Source organism: Pseudorca crassidens, chromosome 15, assembly GCF_039906515.1.
Source record: "Pseudorca crassidens isolate mPseCra1 chromosome 15, mPseCra1.hap1, whole genome shotgun sequence".
Lineage (NCBI taxonomy): Eukaryota > Metazoa > Chordata > Mammalia > Artiodactyla > Delphinidae > Pseudorca > Pseudorca crassidens.
The window spans coordinates 58,980,689-59,007,788 of NC_090310.1; the positions used below are offsets into that span (position 1 = coordinate 58,980,689).

Here is a 27,100-nt window from a genome sequence, read left to right on the forward strand (position 1 = left end):
GGCCCCTACTCTTTACATCCTTAAACTTTCTCTTTCTGTATCTCTCCCTCCTAATTTTCATAAGGACAAAGGACAAGAAGCTGGAGCCACTCCACCCTTTACTCTACAGCCTGTTTGGACTAGCAAATTCCTAGCTAACATGGGCAGGGGAAGGAAGGAGGGAAGGCAGGAGAAATAAAAGGAAGTTCAGCTTTTTTGTCCCATGTAGAGCCTCCCTGATCCACCAGGGAACATCACCACCTCCAATAACCATTGCATACCCACTGTGTGCCAGTCACCTGCTAGGTCTCCAGAAGACACTGTTCCTGTTGTGGAAGGGCTCACATTCTGGTTGGTGAAGAAAATATGCAAATGAGTAGGAACCCTAAGTGTGGCTGGTGCTGAGAGAGAAATAGGTTCAGGGCACAGGTGGGGATTCCAAAAGAAACTCTGTCAACAGGTGGGGGCAGGAAGGAAGACTTCATTAAAAAGTGACTTTTGAGTGTTGCTAGGTAAATGTTGCTTCCCTAATCAAGGCAAGAGCAGGAACATAGGCACTGAAGGTGAAACACCCTGGTGCTGCTCTGGAAATGGCTGGAAAATAAGGGCTGAAGAGCCACTAGGGCAGGGAAAGAGAAAAAGACAGTAATGTGGGCAGATCTGCATATCATGAGAATTGACTTTCATGAGAATGGATTGAGACTTCAGCAGTAGACCTGGAGAGAGATGAGGAGGCCTGATTTAGACAGAGCGAGAGGTATCAGCAAACGAGCTCAGAAGGCCCTCCTGGTACCTTCTCCAACTGAGCTAGGAAGGAAGGAAGAGAAGGGAAAAGAAACCCAAAGTTCTTGGAGGCAGCAGTGGGGGGATAGATGTTGACAGGCACTCTTTCTTTTGCCACACTCTACCCAGCACATGCCTCCACCCATCTCTTACCTTGGGGGACAGTGACCATTGGGTTACTTCTCGAGATGTTCTCGGATGTTTGTCTTTACCTCCCCCCTTACCTTGGACATTTATGGTTTGCCAAAGCAGAAGGAACTTGCCTGCAGGCACTTTCCACAATAACCTTTGCTTCCCAAAGTTAAGCACCTGAGCTGTTTATGGTTTATGTTGAGGGGGGGGCTGGAGGATAGGAGAAGGAAGGAGAACCCCAAAGGGGGACATAGGACTGAGGGAGAGTGGGCAATCGTTTCTGTAATTTCCCTGAGCTGCAGTGCCCACACACTCAGCTGAGGAGCCTCAGAGGAGATGACTGTGAGGTCTGCTGCAGACTCCCAGTAGCACCAAGATTTCTATCGCCCAGGAGTGGCAGGGCCAAGGGTTTGGAAACAGGAGGATGTTTCTGCAAAATACACAGCCTGCCAAAGACAAGGGGTCTCCCCTGATCTTGGAGCTGCATTAGCTAGACCCTAGGCCTTGGTATTACAGGAAGGGCTAAGCCTCCCAAAACAAAGGTCGATTTCTTGCCTGCCTGTGGAATGGGAGCTGGGGGCTGAAAAGACTAGGTCAATGCAAATAAACAAAGTAATGCACTCTTTCTTGCACACACTCCTCTCCACTATCTGGGCAGATTCTGGGTCTCAGAGGTCTGAGAGACATGCTGCACATGACACAGATGGAGGAGGGGGGCGGTGTGTATCTTACCCATCAGACTAATAATGGCCACTCCTCTGTCCCCAGGATGCTGGCGGGCTGGATGCTAGGAAGGAGGTGGCTTTCCAAGCTTTCACTTAAAAAATTGCTTATAGGGATTTCCCTGGTGGTCCAGTGGCGAAGACTCCTGTGTTCCCAGTGCGGGGCAGGGAATCCTGGTTTCGATCCCTAGTCAGGGAACTAGATTCCACATGCCACGACTGAGTTCGCATGCCCCAGCTAAAGACCCTCACATGCCGCAACTGAAAGATCCCCATGCCGCAACTAAGACCCGGTGCAGCCAAATAAATAAATATTTTTTTAAAATGTTTATAGGACATGCAAAAATACTAAACACAAGAGGGAGAAGGCCACTGCTCTGGCCTGGGACAACCGCAACTGCTGAGGCGGTGTCGGACCACGGAGAGCCGCGCCTGCGCACTACAGACTCCGAAGCCAGGGCGACCTCAGGGAGGTGGGCGGGGCTGCCCGGGCATCCGGGTCCCTCACCCCGCCCCGCTGCATGAATGAGAGGCCTGGCGCCCGCCCCTCCCCCTCCGGGCCCGCCCCTCGCCGGGGCGCCGCGGGCAGGCTGCCGCTGCCACCTCAGCCGCGCTCGGTGCCGACTGACGCCCGCCGCTCACCGCCCGGAGCTGACGGTCCCACCACGCTCGCCGCCGCCGCTGCCGGCACGACAGAGTAAGTGAGCAAGCGAGGGCCGTCGCCCCGGGTTTGGGGCTTAACGGACTGGGCAGGTCCGGGTTCGGGGTGCTGAGGACACCGTGGGGCCCGCGCCAGCCTCCCCCACTCACACTCCCGGCGCCTCTGCCGGGAGCTGGGAGGGATGGGACAGCGGCCCCAGGCCGGGAGGGGTGCGCAGGAGGGTCCACCCCGAGCCGGAGGGTGAGTCCCGCACAAAGGGAGGCGCGGGGCTGTCACCGGGAGGTCACAGAGGGAATGTTCGCGGAGCCCAGAGCGCTCCGCTAACCCGTGCCGGGTGTCGGGTCCCCGGGCGTGGGAGGCGGCTGGGATGAGCAGAGAGGCAAGGACGAGGATGGCGAGGACGTCTGCCTCCCTGTTGGCGATGGGAATGCGCCTTGGGGGGCGCGGCGTGGCAGTGTTTTCCTGGTCCCCGTCTGCTCCTCCCCTTTCTTTGTGGCGTCTGTCCTGTGCCCGTTTGTCACTGTGTGTAAGCTATGGTCGGGGGTGAGACCTATCGCCTCGGCTTACTCGTTAATGAAAGTCAGGAGCTGGCCTCATATCTGTGAGTGGGGAGCGTGTGTGCTTCCACAGGCCGGAGAATTAAGGAGCCTCTTTTGTTTCCGGAGACCTAATGGTGTGTGTGCCCCCTCTGAAATGAGAGAATCGGAGGTCATTTAAAGGGGTATGAGGAAAAGAGACATATTACTTCATCAGATCTTCACCCAGTTCTGCCTCTGACATTCTTTCAAACAGCATTTCTTTGTTTCTTTCTGTAAAACCAGTGGGTTTTGTTAATTGAAAATATATGTCTATATCCTCAATATATCTGTATATCCAGAACACTTGGTTTTTGGGGTTTAGTTAATGGTCATATACTCTTATGTATGTACATGAGAATACTCTAGTACATATAGAACACTGCTTTTTAGTTAATAGGTAATATGTCTGTATATTGATATACACATATACAGAAATACTCCGGTATCTCTAGGACACTGTTTTCTCAGCTCCTCAGTACAGGCAGATTTTGTTTCCTCCTGCCTCCCTGTGTAATAAGAAGGTGGTCCAGCAGGTTCTTTCCACCTCCTTGCTTTTTTTCCCCTTAATGCTTTGGCAAAGGGCTTTATAGCATATTACCCTGGCATGCGCCCTTGCTTTGATCTGAATTTTCCCTGTGTTCTGTTGTCTGGTTGTGCAGCCCAGCTCAATGGCTCCTCTTACAGGACTGCTGGAAAACAGATCACCTTTTATCGTCGTCATCCCCAGAGAGAGGAGGAAGCTCTGCAGGTTCCCACAGACTTTGGCTCTGTGGGACTGACTGCCTGACTTTGTTGTCTTGGTGAAGTTGTGAGGAGTCACAGTTGATGTGGACCAATCAAAAAGAAGCAACTGTAATAGCACCAGCTATTCCTTGCTGTTTCTCTTGGACCTTTTTCTCTTTTAAACCAGATTTTATAAGTTTTAGAAGACAGTTGCATTTTCAGTTTCTTTTTTACACATAATTTTGCAAAGTGACAGGAAATTAGCTAAACTCTGTTACTATAAGAAACATACTTCCAGGGCTTCCCTGATGGCGCAGTGGTTGAGAGTCCACCTGCCAATGCAGGGGACACGGGTTCCTGCCCCGGTCCGGGAAGATCCCACATGCCGTGTAGCGGCTGGGCCCGTGAGCCATGGCCGCTGAGCCTGCGCATCCGGAGCCTGTGCTCCGCAACGGGAGAGGCCACAACAGTGAGAGGCCTGCGTACCGCAAAAAAAAAAAAAAAGAAACATACTTCCAAAATATATTTTTCTTATGATCTTTTGATTCAAAATAGCAACGGTAAAAAAAAATTAAGGGGAGCTTATTAGAGAATATGAATAGTTGAATTGACTCAGTTTTAAGATTCTCTTTAAGATTATTTTTTAATCACGTATATTTTAATTCCTGGTAGTTTTCAGTGCAAAATGAAAGCTAAACTAAGCAGTCTTCCATAGCATCTGTTTATGTATATTCCATCTGTTAAAAACATTTGCTTTTAATTTGAAGGGGAAATTTTCCATTTGGTTGGAACGGGATCCATTATTCTTGGTAAAAATCTTACCTTATGTTAACATGATCAAATTCTTTTTTTGTAAAAGTAAAAATTAATAAAAGTTGATTTTTCAATTTGGAGAAGTTTTGGTTTTATGATGTAAGATTTAAGTAAAAATTTTATGTAAATGAATTTAACTCAAAATAAGCTAACTTAAAAATGAGGGCTTCATTAACTACATTAAGTAGTGTCACTAATATTGAAGCAACCCCAATAACTTATGAACTGCCTGCATAAGTTTTTGGTTTTCTTTTTTTTTCTTAGAAATCCCCTTAAAACAAATCATAAGGGGAAGTCGTAGATAAACAGAGTAGTGTAACTGGAATTATCACTGAAATAGGCTTGCATAGTGCCACAGTATTGTGGAACTTTAATTTTTCAAGAGCGACTTAGCTATTGTTTGTATCAACAAAGGAAACTAAAAACATCCTGGCCTTGTTGTTCAGCATTCTGTTAATCAAAATCTTTACCAACCCATAGTTTAGCATTTTTGTAGTATGATGATTGAAAAAAAATTCCAAAGTAATATCTATATTGTCAAAATAGGTTACATTATTTTAAATGCTGTTTTAGTAATAAATATAATCGTTATATTCATTAGAAATATTAATATTGTTATGTTAGTGATTGTAATAGTATATATGATGACACTTTGTTACTAAACTGGGATACATTATCCTCCCAGCATTTTCTATCAGTAATTGTTTTCCGGGAATTCCCTTGATGGTCCAATGGTTAGGACTCCGCACTTGCACTGCAGGAGGCACAGTTTCAATCCCTGGTTGGAGAACTAAGATCCTGCATGCAGCATGGCCAAAAAATAATAATAATAATAATAATGTTTTCTGTTTCAAATGGCAGTTTATTCTAAAATCAGTAATAAAGTAACGTCATTATAATGTATTAGCAGTTTAAACTATATGAAATTGCCATTTTTTAGATTGGGGAGTAGTCAAAAATCAGTGGTTTCATATGGTTCAATCACTTTGAACTCTTAGCAGTTCTTTCTGGTATTTACCTTTATATTTATTTCATTTTTAATGTTTAAACTGCTATTCCTTGATTTTCCATCTTTGGATATTATCTATGGAGTTTTATTTTGGAAGTTGAGGACTTAGTTGTCCCACACAACCATCCTTCCATCCCCCACTCTTATCTATACTTTACAGTTTCCAGTCAAGTCAGTATTCAGTATTTATATGACTGTGACAATGTACCTATAATTCACAGATGAGCCATGTAGGATACGTATTACGTTTTCTTTCTTGTAAAACTTTTTTTTTTTTTTTGCGGTAAGCGGGCCTTTCACTGCTGTGGCCTCTCCCGCTGCGGAGCACAGGCTCCCGGACGCGCAGGCTCAGCGGCCATGGCTCACGGGCCCAGCCACTCTGCGGCACGTGGGATCTTCCCGGACCGGGGCACCAACCCGTGTCCCCTGCATCGGCAGGCAGACTCTCAACTACTGCGCCACCAGGGAAGCCCTCTTGTACAACTTTTGTTTCTACTGAGTTAAACAACTGCCACTTTTGTTCGTTTTTCATTTGCCTAGTTTTCCTTTTACCAGTCACAAAGTTATCCTCAAATTCTATGACAGAACCTATCGTCTTTCAATATTTTCAGGTAATCTGTTTCATTTCTTTTTCCTAGCTGTTATATAGGACTTCCCTTTTTATCATCTTGTGAATTCTCTTTGCTTTCCTCCTATGTTGGATCCTTGATTTCCTGGATCCTGTGTCTTCCTAATTCTTTAGTAGCTTCCTGAGAAAGGGCATCTACAAACTCTGAAATTCATTCCTGAATTCAGAAGTTGCATATGTGAAAATGTCCTCATTTTACCGTCACACTTGAATGGTCGTTTCGCTGGATATTGAACTCTAGATCGAAAATTATTGTCCCTCTTTTGAAGGCTTCTAGTATTACTATTAAGACGTGCAATGCCATTCTAATCCCCATTTCCCTTTTTCCTCCCACTCTGGAAGACTTTAGGATCTTCTGTTTATCCCTGGTGTTCTGACATTTCACGGTGTTCCTCGAAACATCTTTTTCTTTCCTTTTGCTCGTAAGGGCAGATAATATTTTCTCCAAATACCTATATATATGTACACACAGACATACACACCATCTCACCCAATATGCTATTCATTATTGTGTTGACATGCCTCCATCAAGAGATGTGGTCTTTGTTTCCTCTCCTTGAACCTGTGCAGGCATAAATGCTCCCCAGGATGTTTTGGGTCTTGAGCCAACATCATGGTTTAGGAGTACAGTTGGATGATCAAAAGCAACCACCTTTAATTTTTGCTTTTTACTTTTAAATGGAATCATCAGTTTACTTTTAACTGGAAATATCAGTTAACACCAGAGAAAGTTTCTTCCAGCACTGAAATATAATCACCTCTGGAATCTACACAGCCATCAGTTACATTTTTTAAAAATCTACTTTAGGAAGTGACAGAACCATTTATGACCAAAAAGAAACAATCTATAAGCTTCATGGTTAAATATGTCATGACTAAAGACAAATACATTATTGGCAAGAATTTCTGTGATAAGAAGATGGAGGCAAATGGAGTTACATAGACCATGGCTTATTTGGACATTGTCAGTGACTTAGTGTTTATCTCATGGATACACATTTTTTAATATTTTTTTACCCATGAATTTTTTTCTATTTACAGCTGCTTTATTCCTCATCTAGCTTTCCCATAGGTGCACATAAGTGGTTGAATATTTCTAGAGAACTTCAGATTCATGAGCAAAAATCTGTAGTAGACTCTCATCACTGCCCCAAAAAACTACCAGATTCTTAATAAGATTTTTTTGCCTATAATTATTTAATGTCTCCCCAGTCTTTACACTCATGAGCAGCCGACCCCTCCCCATCCCGGTAAGCAGGCCGCATACTTCACTGAGGGTTTAGAAGTTATCAGACAGATACCCCTCATCCTCCCTTCACCAAATCTATAAATCCACCTTCCTTAGGATCCCTGTTTCCTTGCTGTCAGAAGCCAACTTGCCTCCCCACCATATTCCACCTCATAGCTAGTCAAGAACTTGACTTCTGCATTTGTGCCCTCTATCACATCCTCAACAACTTTCCAGGGCACCACCCATGTCAGCATACATACATGCTCTGATATTTCCCATCTTCAAAAACAGAACAAAAAATTACAACAAAACAACTTTCCCCTGACCTTATATCCATCCCCTTCTGTTTACCTTCATGGTTAATTGTTTCAAAAGAATAGTCTACATTTCCTCCCTATCTCTTCTGTACTATGTATCACTGTCTGAAATTCTGTTGTTGACTGAATATTTTTGCCTCTTGCCTACGCCCCACACTGGAAAGTCGGCTCCAGGAAAGCAGGGAACTCATCTATCCTGTTTACCACTATGTTCCTAGGACAGCAGTTGACACAAGTACCTACTCAATATATGGGCAAAAAAGGCATAACTGACATTTTTAACCTGGTAGAATAGCTCTTTTTAAAAATTTCTAACAAGAAAATCAATTTTCATTTATTTTTTAAATTATTCTCTACTTTTTGCTACACTTGAAAACTGAAAAATTAAAAGACTGTATTAATGATTGAATTTTACCTATGTTACATTACATTTCATTCTTTCACAAGTATAATTAACATTGGCAGTCTTGCACCTAGATTCTGCAGTCAGACTGATTGGAGTTGAATTCTAGCTCTTTCACTTTTTGCCATGTGACCTTCGGCAGGTTTCCTAACCTGTTTCCTCATCTGCAAGGTAGAAATAAGAATAGCACCCACCTCATATGTTGGTTTTGTGTGTCAAATTAGATAACGTGTAAAATGCTAAACTCAGTACTTGGCATGGCGGTTAATGCAACGAAAAATAATTATAGTTATTGTTTGTATATGCTTCTCTGGTTTCTAATATTTGATCTGACTTGGTCACTGTAATATTTTTGTTTGAAGTACTTATATCTCCTAGAGTATATTGGCTATGAATGTGACTCTCCTGTTTTTAGTTTTGTGGGCTTTTTCTGATTCCTTGCCTCTCTATTCCCCAGATTACCCCACATGACAGATGATCTGCAGTTGACAGATGAGCACCCTATAGCACTTCCCAGCAATTTGGTCATTTGAGAAATCATTTTGGTCACTTGATAAAATATTTTTATTTCAAGCCAAGTTCTGTTCTTTGTTTATTTGGCCTGCCCAGAGGTAAGGCTCCTTCCACGTGTTAATTCATGTTATTCCTCATTAAGTTTTCTTATTTCTGGAAATGGAACTTTTAAAACACCCAGTATGTCATCAACAGATTTTTTTAAAGTAGCCATAAGATACTGTTCTTTTCACTTACTAGCTAGCTGGGAAGATAAATATATGTAGCAATACAAAATCCACTCTAAGGGCCACATTGAGAGATAAAGACAGGCTCTGTAGAAGTTCAAAGTAGGGAGAGTTATGTCCAGCCAGCCTTAAGGGATTCTTAAAAGTTTTCTGCATGTTAAATTATCTATACCCCTTATTATCTGTCTTGATTTTTAATTTTAGAAATTGTTTCTTAAAGTAATTGACTTAGCAGTTACTCTGCCCCTTTCTTTTCTTATCTGGGTAGGCAGTGGAGACTCCTCCAATTATCTGAGCATTTCAAACATCAGAGTGTAGTGTTGGGTAAATTTAGGATTCAAAAAGAATGCCAGATGGTTTGAAAAGAATTGTGAGCACTCCAACTAGTGCAGTCCGTTGAAAGCCAGCTGGCTGAGCCTTGTCTGCTGTGGAGGTGGGAATCAGACGCTTTCTTCAACGCCAGCTGGCCTAGGAACAACTGATCAGTGGCCTTACTTTTGGTTGGCCATGCCTGGGAAAGCCAGCCTGGGCCCTGCACCCGACGTAAGGACAGTATGACACCAGACAGTTGCTCTGCACCTCCATGGTGCTTGAGTTGGAACAAGCCTGAATGGCAAGGAAAGGAAGCTACTTTTTAGATAGCATTACAAGTGAACCTCATGTTAAGTTGTGATTTTGCTCTGAAAAAGTGTAATGAAACTTGAATTTTTATGGATTCAATGCTGTTAGGTGTATTAGTGTTGCTTACTACTATAGTAACTATAGTGAATGTTTTTATATTATAAATAACTTCCAGTTTACCTGCTTTCAGTTGTTCTTGTTTTCATTTATTGACTTTTCTTGAAGTGAGGTTTCCCTCTTCTTTTCATTTTCTTCTTCTTCTAAAGTTTTAGTCATTTGGATTAGTACAAATTTTCATCTTGTCGTAAAGCTTGGTCCTATAAACCATAGGCTTCTGTAGAACATTAATTATGTGTGTTGTCTTAAAATCTGTGTCTCGGGCTTCCCTGGTGGCGCAGTGGTTGAGTCCGCCTGCCGATGCAGGGCACACGGGTTCGTGCCCCGGTCAGGGAAGATCCCACGTGCCGCGGAGCGGCTGGGCCCGTGAGCCATGGCTGCTGAGCCTGCGTGTCCGGAGCCTGTGCTCCGCAACGGGAGAGGCCACAGCAGTGAGAGGCCCGCGTACCGCAAAAAAAAAAAAAAAAAAAAAAAAAATCTGTGTCTCATTTTGTCTGTTATTTATGTTTTCCTAATTAGACGGGTGTTTGTATCAGATACAGTTCTTCTTTAGGAAACTTAATGTCATAATGTTTAACTGAGAACAAAAGAAGTACAAATATGGCACTGCAAGTATAATGAGCATTCAGTTCATTTGATGACAGTGTTAATAACTTCACCAACAGTCTATCAGTATGCTTTATGTTATCTTAAAATATTTTTTTATTTGGAGATGGAATGGTGCTGCAATACTTGTATGTTAACTTCATCTAGGCAAACCAAAAAATTATAAATTACCTGTGTCTCTTTATTGTTCTCTCCCAATTCTGAGCATGAAAAATTTTGCTCAGTGGTATAAACTTGAAATATCCAAATAGGCTCTTCATCTTGGACTAAAAGAAAGAGTTTGGCAAATAATGAAACACTGAAGTATGAGCTAATATAGTTTATGGAAAATTGGTGGGAAGGTAAATCAAAGGTGTTGGCTTTCATTCTTTTCCTTTAGTGCAAAAGAAATTGCAAAACTTCCTCAGAGATATGTTGGAAATCTCATGCCTTGCTATAATTAAATAAAAATTTTTACTTAAACTTATTGATTGTCCCTGTAAACAGTCCAGAGGAAATTTTGTGGTAGTGAGAAAGATTTTTTTTGTATCATAGAAGAGTGTATCAATAGCCAGGGGAAATATTGTACCCAGAAAATCATCTTTCACATTAGCTAACCTATAGTAAAAACCTTTTATGTTAGTATCTTTAAATGTACTGCTTATTTACTCCTTACAGCAACCCTCAAAGGGTTATTTATGGATGATAAAACAAATGGTCAAAGAAGTAACCTGTTCAGGTTCACAAGGTCAGGAGCCAGGTTTAGAACCCAGGCCCTCATTCTCCAACCCACCAAGTGTCTCAGTTGATATTGTCAACTTTCACAAGCTTTTTTTTTTTTTTTTTTACATCTTTATTGGAGTATAATTGCTTTACAATGGTGTGCTAGTTTCTGCTTTATAACAAAGTGAATCAGTTATACATATACATATGTTCCCATATCTCTTCCCTCTTGTGTCTCCCTCCCTCCCACCCTCCCTATCCCACCCCTCTAGGTGGTCACAAAGCACCGAGCTGATCTCCCCATGCTATGCAGCTGCTTCCCACTAGCTATCTATTTTACGTTTGGTAATGTGTATATGTCCATGCCTTACTATTCATATGCTATCCTGCAATGGCACTTTTGGATGACTTTTTTTTTTTAGTCCGCACCAAGCAGCTTATGGGATCTTAGTTCCCCGACCAGGATTGAACCTGGGCCACAGCAGTGAAAGCGCCGAGTCCACTGGACTGCCAGGGAGTTCCCTGGAACACTATTGATAAAGGAAATTGAGACCTTTGCAGAAAATGGCTAGAGAATAAGGAGAGATTTGGGGAGCATATATATTTTTTATTTCTTCTGATATTCTTGAAGTAATTAACCATTGCTGAACTACTGCAGTAAATAAAAGTGAGGTAAATAAAAATGACTTGTTAGAATGGGGCAAAGGGGCTGCGTAGTTTTCTAGCATTGCTGTAACAAATTACCACATAATTGATGGCCTGAAACAGTAGAAATTTATTCTCTCACAGTTCTGGAGGCCAGAAGTCTGAAATCAGAGTGTCAGCAGAGCTGCTGCGCTCCCTCCAAAAACTAGGAGACAATCCTTCCTTGCTCCTTCCAGCTTTTGGTGGCTCCACACATTCCTTGGCTTTTGGCTGTATAACTACAATCTCTGCTTCCATGTTCACATGGTCTTCTCTTCTTTCTCTCTCTTATAAAGACACTGTCATTGGGTTTAGGGTCCACCTGGATAATCCAAAGCTCACAGCACTCAGTTCAAAATGCAGCTGTGAATTCTGTTTTCTGTGTTTTAGTTTTCTCTATTTCAGTTCACTACCACCATCTATTTAGAACTTCAGAATTATATAAAAGCATGACACAGTTCTGAGGAGAGGAAACAGTTGCATTCCTAAAAGTTTTTTTTAATGTATCCTGTAAAACTGCTTGTTCTTTGCTATGGGTTTTCAGTAGTATAAGCTACCTCAGGAATAAAACTTTATATTTCATAGCTGTCTGACTGTCTTAATCTGTTCTGGCTGCTATAACAAAATACCATAGCCTGGGTATCTTACAAACAGAAATTTCTCATAGTTCTGGAGGCTGGGAAATCCAAGATCAGGGTGGCAGCAGGTTCAGTGTCTGGGGAGGGCCGACTTGCTGGTGCATAGCCGGTACTTCTCACTGTCTTTTGCTATGTCCCCCCATGGTGGAAGGGGTGAAGAAGCCATCTGGGGTCCATTTTTTTTTTTTTTTTTTGCGGTACGCAGGCCTCTCACTGCTGTGGCCTCTCCCGTTGCGGAGCACAGGCTCCGGACGCACAGGCTCAGCGGCCAAGGCCCACGGGCCCAGCCGCTCCGCGGCACGTGGGATCCTCCCAGACCGGGGCACAAACCCGTGTCCCCTGCATCGGAAGGTGGACTCTCAACCACTGCGCCACCAGGGAAGCCCTGGGGTCCTTTTTACTGGGGCCACTTGTATAAGGGTACTAATCCCATTCATGAGGGCGACACCCTCATCACTTAATCACTTAGATACCATCACATTGGGGATTTGGTTTCAGTATGTGAATTTGGGGAGGACGTGTCATATAGCACAGTCGATAGCACTAACCATATAAAAAGGGAAAATTTATGTTTTCCATATAACTAATTCGATTTCTAAATAAGCAACTGCCACATAAATTTTTTTCATTGATCCATTTATTTTCTACCCAAGATTAATATTACTTAATAGATTTACCTGTACTGTTTTTCAGGGTTCTCTGCTAGTGAGATTCTTCTTTTTAATTTTTTTTTTATTATAAGAAATTGTAAATACACTCAAAAGTAGAAAAATAGTACAACATACGCCCATATGCCCATCACTCAGATTCTACTGTTATCAAGATTTTGCCACATTTGTTTCATTTATCCTTTTTTCTTTTACCTTCTTTGCTGAGGTATTTTAAAGCAAATCCGAGACATTTTTGTACGTGTTTCCTGACATACTTCTATATGCATCTTTTAAAAATAAGAATGTTGTCTTACAGAACCAAAATGCTATTCTCATACCTAATAAAATTAACACTTACTCCTTGGTATCATCTAATAACTAGACCCTATTCACATTTGCCCAGTTGTCTCAAGGATATCTTTTTCAGAGATGGCTTGTTCACACCAGGATTCAAAGTCCACAGATCACATTTGGTCATTTTGTCTCTCATGCCTATTTTGATCTAGGGTAGTTCCTTCTACCTCCCTCTCTCTCCACTTTTTTTGTGTGTCGTGGACTATTTACAGGAACCAGGTCAGTTGTCCTGTGGAACTTCTCGCATTTGGGATTTGTTCACTTAAATCGCAGTGTCAGTTTGTTGCTCTGTTCCCTGTATTTCCTACAAATGGAAGTTAGCTCTAGAGGCTTGATTAAAACAGATTGAAGTTTTTTGGCAAGAAATGCTTAGGAGATGCTTAATGTTGCATCACATCCAAAGGCCTGCTGTGTCTGGCTACCCTACTTCTAGTGATGCTAAAAGACCCCATTGATGATCATGTCAGCGTTCTTTGTGGCAAAATGGTGATTTTCTAATCCTGTCCTCTCTTCCACATTTATTAGCAGTTCTGTAAAGAAGACCTTTATCTTATCAACTAAGACTGTTTGGGGTTACTCTGAAATACATTTTGTATGAGAGACTGCCAAGTAATCTTACACTGTTATGCTCTTGATAAAAGATAATGAGTTTGAATCAGAATAAAAGGAATTGTGTTAATCTTTTGTTTTAGTGAGTGTTACAATGAAATTGAGTACTGTAGTAAAATATGAATGATTGTTTTCCTTTTACAATTGAGAATGTACACTCTAATTGCTCTGAAAGTTAAAGGTAGAGGTAAATGAAAGTCTTTTATAAATTAGAATCAGCAGTGGAGAGGAAAGAGTACTAACTAGAATTTAAAAATTGGAAGGGAATATAGCCAAATTTTTGTAATAACTATAAATGGAATATAACCTTTAAAAATTATGAATCGGGACTTCCCTGGTGGTCCAGTGATTAAGAATCCACCTTCCAATTCAGGGGATGTGAGTTCGATCCCTGGTCAGGGAACTAAGATCCCCCATGCCACGGGGCAACTAAGCCCACACGCCCTGGAGCCCACGTGCCACAGCTAGAGAGCCTGTATGCTGCAACTACTGAGCCCGCGCACTCTGGAGCCCATTCGCCACAACTAGAGAGCCCACACACCACAGTTACTGAGCCCGCACGCTCTGGAACCTATGAGCCAAAACTAGAGAGCCTGCACACCGCAACTACTGAGCCCACGTGCTCTGGAGCCCATGTGCCATAACTAGAGAGAAGCCCACGCACTACAATGAAAGATCCCACATACTGCAACGAAGATCTCGCATGCTGCAACTAAGACTCAATGCAGCCAAATAAATAAATAAACATTTTTTAAAATTAAAAAAATGAAAATTATGAATCACTATATTGTATACCTGTAACTTATACAATATTGTACACCAACTGTACTTCAATTTTTTAATTAATTAATTTTTAAAAATTGGGAGATTTCCAGAGTCAGTATGACCCAGCCCCTGAATGTCTAATCCATTCACTCTTCTTAGACTGGGCTTTTCACATATGTATATCCCTAACATATTGTCAGTATTTTTGTGAAATTGTATGTAGACTAAAGAAATCAAGGTGATGTATTATAGAATTAATTATTAAATATTTTTAAAGGCAGGGAGAATTCTTCACTGAATATCATTCTTTTACTTTAAATTGTACTTTATGGGAAAAAATCCTTTGATCACCATTTCTCATAATACCTCTTGTTTAACCTCATGTCTTCACATTCTTATTCAGTAAAATTACTGAATAAAGTAATGCGAATATAAAGCCCTACTTATTTTTCTTGCTCCATTTTACCTTAAGCCTGTTGTTTTTATTTATCTCCTGAATCTGTGTATTCTGGGGAAAGTAACCTTGATACCAAACGAAAGTTAAACAGGTCAGTGTTCTTAGCTTAGTGACCATCTCTAGAGAGCCTCTAATTGTATTTGAGAAGACCGTTAAATGTATGTGCTATTATGGTTTCTCCATAGGCAAAATCTTGCTATGATTATGCTGTTAATTTTAAAATAATAATACTGTGGGTCTTTTCTGAAAGATAAAGAATGCCTTTATAAAGGGATGCCTCAAAAGACCATAGATAAGATCAATATACTTATTTTTAGTCAGTTGAGCTGATTATTCCTTATCAGGACTCTAAAATGGTTTTAGTGCTGAAAACTATGTTTTCCTACCTATTGAATTAAAACAGATGCTTGTGGAACACCTACTCTATGCAAGTCTTTATGCTAGGTGCTGAGTAGTAGGGTTCATTTCACTATTCAGATAAAGAAGATAGGAAGTACGTACTTCTTCCACACCTATTTATGATAAAAATTCTCCAGAAAGTGGGCGTAGAGGGAACCTACCTCAGCATAATAAAGGCCATATATGACAAACCCACGGCTAACATCATTCTCAACAGTGAAAAGCTGAAGGCATTCCCTCTAGGATCAGGAACAAGACAAGGATGCCCACTGTCACCGCTTTATTTATTTATTTATTTATTTATTTATTTTTGACTGTGTCGGGTCTTAATTGCTGCACACAGGACTTTTCGTTGCGGCATGCGGGCTTTTCTCTAGTTGTGGTGTGTGGACTCCAGAGTGCACCAGCTCAGTAGTTGTGGCATGCGGGCTTCTCTAGTTGTGTATGGACTCTGTAATTGTGGCACGCGGGCTCTCTAGTTGTGGCACAGGGGCTCAGTTGCAGCACGTGGATTTAGTTGCCCCATGGCATGTGGGCAGGGAGTAGTAGTTCCCTGGCCGGGGATCAAACCCGTGTCCCCTGCATTGGAAGGCAGATTATTAACCACTGGACCACCAGGGAAGTCCCCACTGTCACCACTTTTATTCAACATAGTTTTGGAAGTCCTAGCCACAGTCATCAGAGAATAAAAAGAAATAAAAAGAATCCAAATTGGAAAGGAAGGAGTAAAACTGCCACTGTTTGCAGATGACATGATACTATACATAGAAAATCCTATAAGATGCTACCAGAAAACTACTAGAGCTCATCAATGAATTCGGTGAAGTTGCAGGATACAAAATTAATACACATAAATCTCTTGTATTCCTATACACTAACAACAAAATATCAGAAAGAGAAATTAAGGAAACAATCCCACTTCCCATCACATCAAAAAGGATAAAGCACCTAGGAATAAACCTACCTAAGGAGACAAAAGACCTGTACTCTGAAAACTATAAGACGATGATGAACGAAGCCGAAGATGACACAAACAGATGGAAAGATATATACCATGTTCTTTGATTGGAAGAATCAATATTGTCAAAATGACTGTACTACCCAAGGCAATCTACAGATTCACTGCAATACCTGTCAAATTACCAATGGCATTTTTCACAGAACTAGAACAAAAAATCGTTTAATTTGTATGGAAACACAAAAGACCTCGAACAGCCAAAGCAATCCTGAGAAAGAACAATGTAGCTGGAGGAATCACACTCCCTAACTTCAGACTATACTACAAAGCTACAGTCATCAAAACACTATGGTACTGATGCAAGGACAGAAATACAGATCAATGGAACAGGATAGAGAGCCCAGAAATAAACCCATGCACCTATGGTCACTTAATCTACAACAAAGAAGACAAGAATATACAATGGAGAAAAGACAGTTTCTTCAATAAGTGATGCTGGGAAAACTGTACAGCTACATGTAAAAGAATGAAATTGGAACATTCCCTAACACCATACACAAAAATAAACTCAAAATGGATTAAAGACCTATGTGTAAGGCTGGATACTATAAAACTCTTAGAGGAAAACATAGGCAGAACTCTCTTTGACATAAATGGCAGCATTGTCTTCTTTGACCCACCTCCTAGAGTAATGAAAGTAAAAACAAAAATAAACAAATGGGACCTAATTAAACTTAAAAGCTTTTGCACAGCAAAGGAAACCATAAACAAAATGAAAAGATAGTTCACAGAATGGGAGAAAATATTTGCAAAGTGATCAACAAGGGATTAATCTCCAGAATATACAAACAGCTCATGCAGCTCTATATCAAATAAACAAACAACCCAATCAAATAATGGGCAGAAGATCTAAACAGACATTTCTCCAAAGAAGACATACAAAAGCCAAAAAGCACATGTAAAGATGCTCAACACCACTAATTATCAGAGAAATGCAAATCAAAACTACAGTGAGATATCACCTCACACCAGTCAGAATGGCCATCATCAAAAAGTCTACAAACAAATGCTGGAGAGGGTGTGGTGAAAAGACAACCCTCCTCCACTGTTGGTAGCGATATAAATTGGTACAACCACTATGGGTAACAGTATGGAGGTTCCTTAAAAAGCTAAAAACAGAACTACTGTGTGATCCAGCAATCCCATTCCTGGGCATATATCTGGAGAAAACCATAATTTGAAAGGATACGTGCACCCCAGTATTCATTGCAGCACTAAATACAATAGCCAAGACATGGAAGCAACCTAAATGTCCATCGACAGAGGAATGGATAAAGAAGGTGTAGTACATATATACGATGGAATATTACTCAACCATTAAAAAAGAATGAAATAATGCCATTTGCAGCAATATGGATGGACCTAGAGATTATCATACTAAGTGAAGTAAGTCAAACATAGAAAGACAAATATATCACTTATATGTGGAATCTAATTTTTTTAAATGACACAAATGAACTTATTTACAAAACATAAACAGACTTACCAATATCAAAAACAAATTTATGGTTAGCAAAGGGAAAAAGGTGGGTGGGGGGTAGGAGGGATAAATCAGGAGTTTGGGATTAAAATACATGCACTACTATATATGATAGCTAACTAACAAGGACCTACTGTATAGCACAGGAAACTCTACTCAATATTCTGTGATAACCTTTATGAGAAAAAAAAACCTAAAAAAGAATGAATATACGTATAACTGAATCACTTTGCTGTACACCTGAAACTAACACAACATTGTAAATCAACTACACTCCAATAAATTTTTTTTTAACTATAAAAAAAAAAAGAACATCTTTTTTTCAAAGAACCCTCTGGGAGTATGTGTTTCAACTGTGTTGACTTCTTGCCCTCATTTAATGCAGCCAGAAGCCCCTGGGCTTGTGCCGTACCATGAAGCCTTTGTCCGGTTCCCCTGTTTTTAAGTGTTGTATGGGCTAGAAAGAGCCCAAGGATTAGTGGGGTTGAAGCTCTGCTCTTTATTTTTTTATTTAATTTTTATTTTATATTGGAGTATAGTTGATTTACAATGTTGTGTTAGTTTCAGGTATACAGAAAGTGATTCAGTTATATATATACATATATCCATTCTTTTTCAGATTATTTTCTATATAGATTATTACAGAATGTTGAGTACAGTTCCCTGTGCTATACAATAGGTCCTTGTTGATTAGAAGCTCTGCTGTTCAGAGGCCACAAAGCTTGTATATTCTCCTTTCTTATCTTATGCCAGAAACAAGGGTGGTTTTTGTCTATTTAGGAATATTGCAGTTATTTCATCCAGTATGCTGCTTGGATTTACCATCTTACCTTTATTCATGTCAATAAATATTTACTGAGTATCTTCTAAGTGCCAGGTATTGATTAATCTGAATTTATAGAAATCACACATCTGGTGGGAAGACACTCTTGTTGAATAACTCCACTACATTTAATGAAGTTAAGGGGTACTTCACATCTGGATTTATTAGATCTGAGGTTATAATTTTAATATTCTTTTTCTGACATTTTATGTATTATCTGACTTAAAAGTTTCTGTAAAGCTGAAGAAAATTGGCTCGTCATGAGGAACTTCAGGACTTTCTTCAGGCTAAGAAAACTAACCACAAATGCAGTGAAATCATTGGAGCAGAGGCTGCATTTAGATTTTATTCAGACTAACTTCTAACTCTTGAAAACCTAAGCATATATTTTTGCACAGTAAGTTACAAGTTTATTTTCATACAAGCAAACAAGAAGTAAGGTGATGTAGTGGAAAGCATGTGGGATTTGAGTAAGTTCTGGCCCTACTGTTTGTTAACTGTGTGGCTTTGGTGAACCACTACCTCTCTTAGCCTGAAAAGGGGTAATTATAATGGAATGCTTCAGAGTTATTGAATTTATAATTTAATAACTTCAGAGTTATTGTGAGTGTAGTTTATCTCCTTTAATAAAGTGCTCTCCTAATGATTGTTGTTAGGCAAGGGGTGGGACAATGGAAAGAGTGAACACAAGAACAATCTTTGCTACATTTCAGTTCTCTCCTTTTTATAAATACGAGACCAGTTATGCCGCCATTTTAACCTGGCTGCCGAGCTGTGGCTGGTTAGAGGTTCCATTCTGGTAGTGGCCAGATGATATAAAAAATTGTTACGACTGAACTGTACTACATACTTTCTTAAATTTTTAGGAGATTCTGGATATGTCGTTTCTGATGGTTATCTTAAGTCAGTTTTCTTCCCCCCGCCTTTTTTTTTTTCAGGAAGTAACTTTTTAAAAAACATTGAGGTATAGTTGATTTACAGTATTATATTACTTTCAGATGTACAACATAGAGATTCAAAAATTTTATAGATTATATACCATTTAAAGTTATTATAAGGACTTCCCTGGTGGCACCGTGGTTAAGAATCCACCTGCCAATGCAGGGGAAATGGGTTCGATCCCTGGACCAGGAATATCCCACATGCTGCGGAGCAACTAAGCCCGTGCACCACAACTACTGAGCCTGTGCTCTAGAGCCCACGAGCCACAACTACTGAAGCCTGCATGCCTAGAGCCTGTGCTCTGCAACAAGATAAGCCACCACATTGAGAAGCCCACGCATTGCAATGAAGAGTAGCCCCTGCTCACCGCAACTAGAGAAAGCCCGCACACAGCAATGAAGACCCAATGCAGCCATAAATAAATAAATAAATAAATAAATATTTTTAAATGATAAAGTTATTATAAAATATTGGCTATATTCCCTGTGCTGTACATTATACCCTTGCACCTTATTTATTTTATACATAGTAGTTTGTACTTCTTAATCCCCTGCCTCTATCTTGCTCCTCCCTGCTTCCCTCTCCCCACTGATAACCACTAGTTCTCTGTATCTGTGCGTCTGTTTCTGTTTTGTTCACTAGCTGTATTTTTTTAGATTCCACATATAACTGATAACATACAGTATTTGTCTTTGTCTGATTTATTTCACTTAGCATAGTGCCCTCAAAGTCCATCCCTGTTGTTAGAAATAGCAAGATTTTACTCTTTTTTATGGCTGAGTAATATTCCATTGCATATATATACCACATCTTCTTTATTCATTCATCTGTTGATGGACACTTTAGGTTGCTTCCATATATTAGCTATTGTAAATAATGCTGCTGTGAATGTTGGAGTGCATGTATCTTTTCGAATTGGTGTTTTGGGGGTTTTTTTTGATAAATACCCCAGAGTGGAATTGCTGGATCCTATGGTAGTTCTTTTTTAGTTTTTGGAGAAACCTCCATACTGTTTCGCATAGTGGCTGCACCAATTTGCATTCTCACCATGAGTGTACAGAGATTCCCTTTTCTCCATATCCTCGCCGATATTGTTATTTGCGATCTTTTCGATGATAGCCATTCTGACAGGTGTGAGGTGATACCTCATTGTGGTTTTGATTTACATGTCTCTGATGATTAGCAGTGTTGAACATCTCTTCATGTGCCCATTGGCCATCTGTGTGTCTTCTTTGGAAAAATGTCTATTCAGGTCTTTTGCCCACTTTTAATTTTTTTATTTGAATTTTATTTTATTTATTTTTTTATACAGCAGGTTCTTATTAGTTATCTATTTTATACATATTAGTGTATATATGTCAATCCCAATCTCCCAATTCATACCACCACCACCACCACCACCACCACCACCATCACCCCCACGTTCCCCCCTTGGTATCCATACATTTGTTCTCTACATCTGTGTCTCTATTTCTGCCTTGCAAACCGGTTCATCTGTACCATTTTTCTAGATTCCACATATATACGTTAATATATGATATTTGTTTTTCTCTTTTTGACTTATTTCATTCTGTATGACAGTCTCTAGGTCCATCCACGTCTCTACAAAATGACCCAATTTCATTCCTTTTTGTGGCTGAGTAATACTCCATTGTATATATGTACCACATCTTCTTTATCCATTTGTCTGTTGGTGGGCATTTAGGTTGCTTCCATGACCTGGCTAAATAGTGCTGGTAAATAGTGCTGCAATGAACATTGGGGTGCATGTGTCTTTTTGAATTATGGTTTTCTCCAGGTATATGCCCAGTAGTGGGATTGCTGGGTCATATGGTAATTCTATTTTTTAGTTTTTTAAGGAAACTCCATACTGTTCTCCATAGTGGCTGTATCATTTTACATTCCTACCAACAGTGCAAGAGGGTTCACTTTTCTTCTGCCCATTTTTTAATCAGATTGTTTTTTTGATGTTGAGTTGCACGAGCTGTTTTTATATTTTGGATATTAACCCCTTATTGGTCATATCATTTGCAAATATTTCCCCCCATTCAGTAAGTTGTCTTTTTGTTTTGTCATTGGTTTTCTTTGCTGTGCTAAAGTTTTTAAGTTTAATTAGGTCCCACTTGTTTATTTTTGCTTTTGTTTCCTTTGCCTTAGGCGACAGATCCAAAAAAATATTGCTACAATTTATGTCAAAGAGTGTTCTACCTATGTTTTCTTCTAGGATTTTTATGGTTTCCAGTGTTATATTTAGGTCTTTAATTGGTTTTGATTTTATTTTTGTATATGGTGTGAGAAAATGTTCACATTTCATTCTTTTACATGTAGCTGTTCAGTTTTTCCAGCACCACTTTTTGAATAGACTGTATTTTCTCTGTTATATGTTCTTGCCTTCTTTGTCATAGATTAATTGACTGTAAGTGCATGGGTTTATTTTTGAGCTCTCTATTCTGTTCCATTGATCACTGTGTCTGTTTTTGTGCTGGTACTATGCTGTTTTGATTACTGTAGCTTTGTGCTGTAGTCTGAAGTCAGGGAGCACGATACCTCCAGCTCTGCTCTTCTTTCTCAAGATTGCTTTGGCTATTCGGGGTCTTTCGTGTTTCCACACAAATTTTATAATTATTTGTTCTAATTCTGTGAAAAATGCCATTGATATTCTCATAGGGATTGCATTGAATCTGTAGATTGCCTTTGACAGTATGGTCATTTTAACCATATTAATTCTTTCAATCCATGAACATGGTATATCTTTCCACTTGTTTGTGTCGTCTTCAATTTCTTTCATCAGTGTCTTACAGTTTTTTAACTACAGGTCTTTTACCTCCTTAGTTACATTTATTCCTAGGTATTTTATTCTTTTTGATGCAATGGTATATGGTATCATTTTTAATTTCTCTTTCTGATAGTTCTTTGTTAGTGTATAGAAATGCAATAGATTTCTGTGTACTAATTTTGTATCCTGCAGCTTTACCAAATTCGTTGATGAGCTCTAGTAGTCTTCTGGTGGTGTCTTTAGGGTTTTCTATGAATAGTATCATGTCATCTGCAAACGGGACAGTTTTACTTCTTCCTTTCCAATTTGGATTCTTTTTCTTTTTCTTCTCTGATTGCTGTGGTTAGGACTGCCCACCCCCCTTTTTAAACAGCTTTATTGAGACATAATTTATATCCCATATAGTTCACTCATTTAAATTTTACAATGCAGTGGCTTTTGGTGTATTCACAAAGTTGTGCATCCATTATCATAATCAATTTTAGACCATTTTCGTTATCATTATCCCCAAAAGAAACCCTGCTCCCATAACCATCATTCCCTAATGCTGCCACCATCCCCTCACATACACCATTCCTACCCTTAAGAAATCACTAACATACTCTTTCTCTTTCTATAGATTTGCCTATTCTGGGCTTTCATATAAATGGAATCATACAATATGTGGTCCTTTTTGACTGGCTTCTTTTACCTAGCATGGTCTTTTCAAGATCTATCCATGTTCCCTTTTTGTTACATTAAGATTCTTAGAAGCACACCAACTTATCCTGTAGGAAGAAGAGATAAAGTGACTTTTTTTTTTTTGTGGCACGCGGGCCTCTCACTGTTGCGACCTCTCCTGCTGCGGAGCCCAAGCTCCAGACATGCAGGCTCAGCGGCCATGGCTCACAGGCCCACCTGCTCTGCGGCATGTGGGATCTTCCCATAACGGGGCACGAACTCGTGTCCCCTGCATCAGCAGGCAGACTCTCAACCACTGCGCCACCAGGGAAGCCCCAATAAAGTGACTTTTTAAAAATAAAGTAGATTGGTGTCCCATGACTGGTTGTCAGTTACAAATGATTAGAAAAGCCCTATAAATAGTTACTGTGGCTGCAAACCAAAGAATGGTGTTTCAATATAAAATGTGGAAAAGATTCATGTGCCAGTATTATTTTTTTTGTTGCATTTATGTATGTTAATAATGTCATGATTATTGGTACATCCCTCAGTACAAGTAATAATAATGTGTAACTCGGGGAAACTAGAGTTACACATTACAATGGGACTATTGTAACTAAAACCATTGCACCACTGTTATTTTTAATTGCTGTTTTCCTCTTGTAACTAATTTTTCTGCTGAGAGTTCTGCATAACTCAGTAATTATTCTGTAATGCCTATGGTTACATGTTACATGGAATTGTCTGTTGTTACATGCTACATTTTTAATTTTTATGTGAGCTTGATGAGCTAAGTGCTAGGTGTTTTATTTGGGGATAACCAATGATTATATGTTAGTATAAGTGAGTTATTAGAAACAAGATACATAGAAGTACAATCCACAGAGCATATTTCCCCCAAGTTTGTGGCTGCAGTTAAAAAAGCCAGGCTTTTGACTTTGAAAAACCCATCCTCTTTGTGCCTCAGGTTCTTCCTCTGCAAAGTGAGTCATTTGGACTACAACACTTAATTAAGGATGATGGTCTTTATGGTTCTGTGAAGATGTATATGTAAATGTATTATTGATGGTTCCAGACTACTTCCTATCAAGAAGATTGCATTGTACTGAGGAATTTCCTGTGTTCTACTTAGTTATCCAATGTGGTGCCATGACAGAAGGCTAATGACATGTCTTAACAAAAATCATATTTTTCTGAACTGGAATTAAGATCCATGATCTGATATTGCAAATGTCTATTAATACAAAATAATTTAAAATAGTACTCATCCAGAACATTTCTATATTAGATAGATGGGTTCAACTGTGAGTAACAAAAAACACAAAACAACAACTGGTTTAAAACAAGATTAAAATTTATTTCTCACTCATGTAAGAGTTGGCACTGATCTGATAGGGAACTTCATGACGTTTTACCAATTATCCCCTTTCCTTCTTAGTACTCTATTCTCCTCTTGAGTGTAAACCATATTCTTATTGAGCAAGATCATGGCATCCACATTACAGGGTGGAGAAAGGGATGAAGCAGAAGGTGGGAGGCACCTTCAGTGCTCTGTTAATCATGATTCCCAGACCCTTCTTTGTGAATCATCATGTGTGAATCCATGAAACATGTGGCCATGCACAGCTGCAAGGAAAGTTGGAAACTGGAGCCATGTGCCCAGCTAAAACTCCTGATTAGAGTGGAAGACAGGGAAAAGAGATATTGGGGGGAAGGTGTCTCTGCTATCTGGATAGGCAAAAAGGAAAACCAAGGAGTGTTTGTTTGCCATTATATCTCTTCCACTAAAGAAGGAAGCTTCTGTGTTTTTAGATGCCAATACTGGTTCTCCAAATGGAACTGTCCTTTTAGAAGAGAAGAGCTGACAGTGTAATAGAAACATCTCAAGAATATGTCATTCTCAGGACTTCCCTGGTGGCTCAGTGGTTAAGAATCTGCCTTCCAGTGCAGGGGAAACGGGTTCAATCCCTGATCTGGGAAGATCCCACATGCCACAGAGCAACTAAGACTGTGTGCCGCAACTACTGAGCCTAGTTCTAGAGCCCACAAGCCACAACTACTGAGCCCATGTGCCACAACTACTGAAGTCTATGCACCAAGAGCCCCTGTTCCACAGGAAGAGAAGCCACCGCAATGAGAAGCCTGCGCACAGCAACGAAGAGTACCCACCGCGTGCAGCAACAAAGACCCGGTGCAGCCAAAAACTAATTAATTAAGTAAGTAAAAATAAATTTAAAAAGAACATGTCATTCTCTTTTCTGTAATTGGTTTAATGCATAAGATCTTCCAAGAGAGAACTGCTAGACATATTTCCTGGTTTGAATTCATCAGTTGATGTTAATGGTTTATGAGCTGGCCTCTTCTAGGTTTAGTTAGTGTAAATTTTTCCCACTGAGCCCAGTAACCCCTGGGGAAATTGATCAGCCAGAGAATAGATGCCACCCTAGATGTACACTGACCTTACTGGGAACATAAACCTTGTAAGGCTTCATATGACGTGAGCCACCCATCTCATTCCTGATCTAGAAGTGGGAAAAAAAAATCACAAACTTGTACTGTCTTTAATACATCCATCTATAAAATTAAGATAATAGTGCTTTGCATGATGAAGATTAGTAGTGGTCAGGTAAAATGTTTTTATATAGGAGCTTTCAGGGCTAATGGTATAGCAAGTCCTGACATTTAAAAACCTATTTAGAGGAGAATTATTCACTGTTCTGGAATGATTTAGATTTTTTTTAGAATTTTGGAAAATACAAAATCAGGAGAACCAGACTCATCTCCTAGAATATTAAACTAACATATTTTGCCTGTGCCATTGTCTCATCTGTTCCATTGTCTGCCTGAAATCGTCTTAAGGATGACATCTTCCTATATCTTTCTTAAAAGAACAAAATGGGGCTTCCCTGGTGGCACAGTGGTTGAGAGTCCGCCTGCCGATGCAGGGGACACGGGTTCATGCCCCGGTCCAGGTAGATCCCACAGGCCGTGGAGCAGCTGGGCCTGTGAGCCATGGCCACTGAGCCTGTGCTCCTCAACGGGAGAGTCACAGCAATGAGAGGCCCACGTACCAAAAAAAAAAAAAAAAAGAACAAAATGATCCCAGTAGGCAAAGGGGAGAGACTTTCAGGCCGTGCTTAGGACTATAATATTTAGAAACTTAAAGTAATTGTCACAAGTGTCTAACTACCTGGCAGCCTGCACACTTTGCTGTATTCATAACTATTTGGGGTTTGCTGAGTTAGTCATAAGCATCTTAGATGCTGTATTAAGGCTATGTATTCCTCCTACAAAATTAAGATCCAAAACTGGATAAGCTTTTGAATTATACAGATTAGCAATCTGGAAATTGTTATTGAAGAAATGTACCTAAACTAACTCTTGTTTCCCCAAATTCTCTGTCTGGGTCACTTCAGAAAGGAGTCCACTTGCAGACAAGCAAAAGCAAAAGCTAAGAGAATTCAGCACCACCAAACCAGCTTTACAACAAATGCTAAAGAAACTTCTCTAAGTGGGAAACACAAGAGAAGAAAAAGACCTACAAAAACAAACCCAAAACAATTAAGAAAATGATAAGAGGAACATACATATAGATAATAACCTTGAATGTAAATGGATTAAATGCCCCAACCAAAAGACACAGACTGGCTGAATGGATACAAAAACAAGACCCATATATATGCTGTCTACAACAGACCCACTTCAGACCTAGGGACATGTACAGACTGAAAGTGAACGGATGAAAAAGATATTCCATGCAAATGGAAATCAAAAGAAAGCTGGAATAGCAATACTCAGTCAGGTGAAATAGACTTTAAAATAAAGACTGTTACAAGCGATAAGGAAGGACACTACATAATGATCAAGGGATCAATCCAAGAAGAAGATATAACAATTGTAAATATTTATGGACCCAACATAGGAGCACCTCAATACATAAGGTAAATGCTAACAACCATGAAAGGAGAAATTGACAGTAACACAATAATAGTAGGGGACTTTAACACCCCACTTACACCAATGGACACATCATCCAAGTAGAAAATAAATAAGGAAACACAAGCTTTAAATGACACAATA

General features: G+C 39.9%; 1 protein-coding gene across 3 annotated transcripts in view; it reads left to right on the forward strand.

The window, feature by feature from the left end:
- The first annotated feature begins 2,183 nt into the window (after positions 1 to 2,183).
- The window catches only part of RNF24 (ring finger protein 24), a 141,629-nt gene continuing 116,712 nt past the window's right edge, over positions 2,184 to 27,100 (forward strand). The window contains exons 1-2 of one of the 3 annotated variants that reach the window (XM_067707579.1): positions 2,196 to 2,313; positions 24,833 to 25,236. The gene's annotated coding sequence lies outside the window, so the exon portion shown is untranslated. Of the gene's footprint in view, positions 2,314 to 24,832; positions 25,237 to 27,100 lie in introns of all 3 variants that reach the window. The other 2 variants (XM_067707580.1, XM_067707581.1) reach the window with 2 other exon arrangements.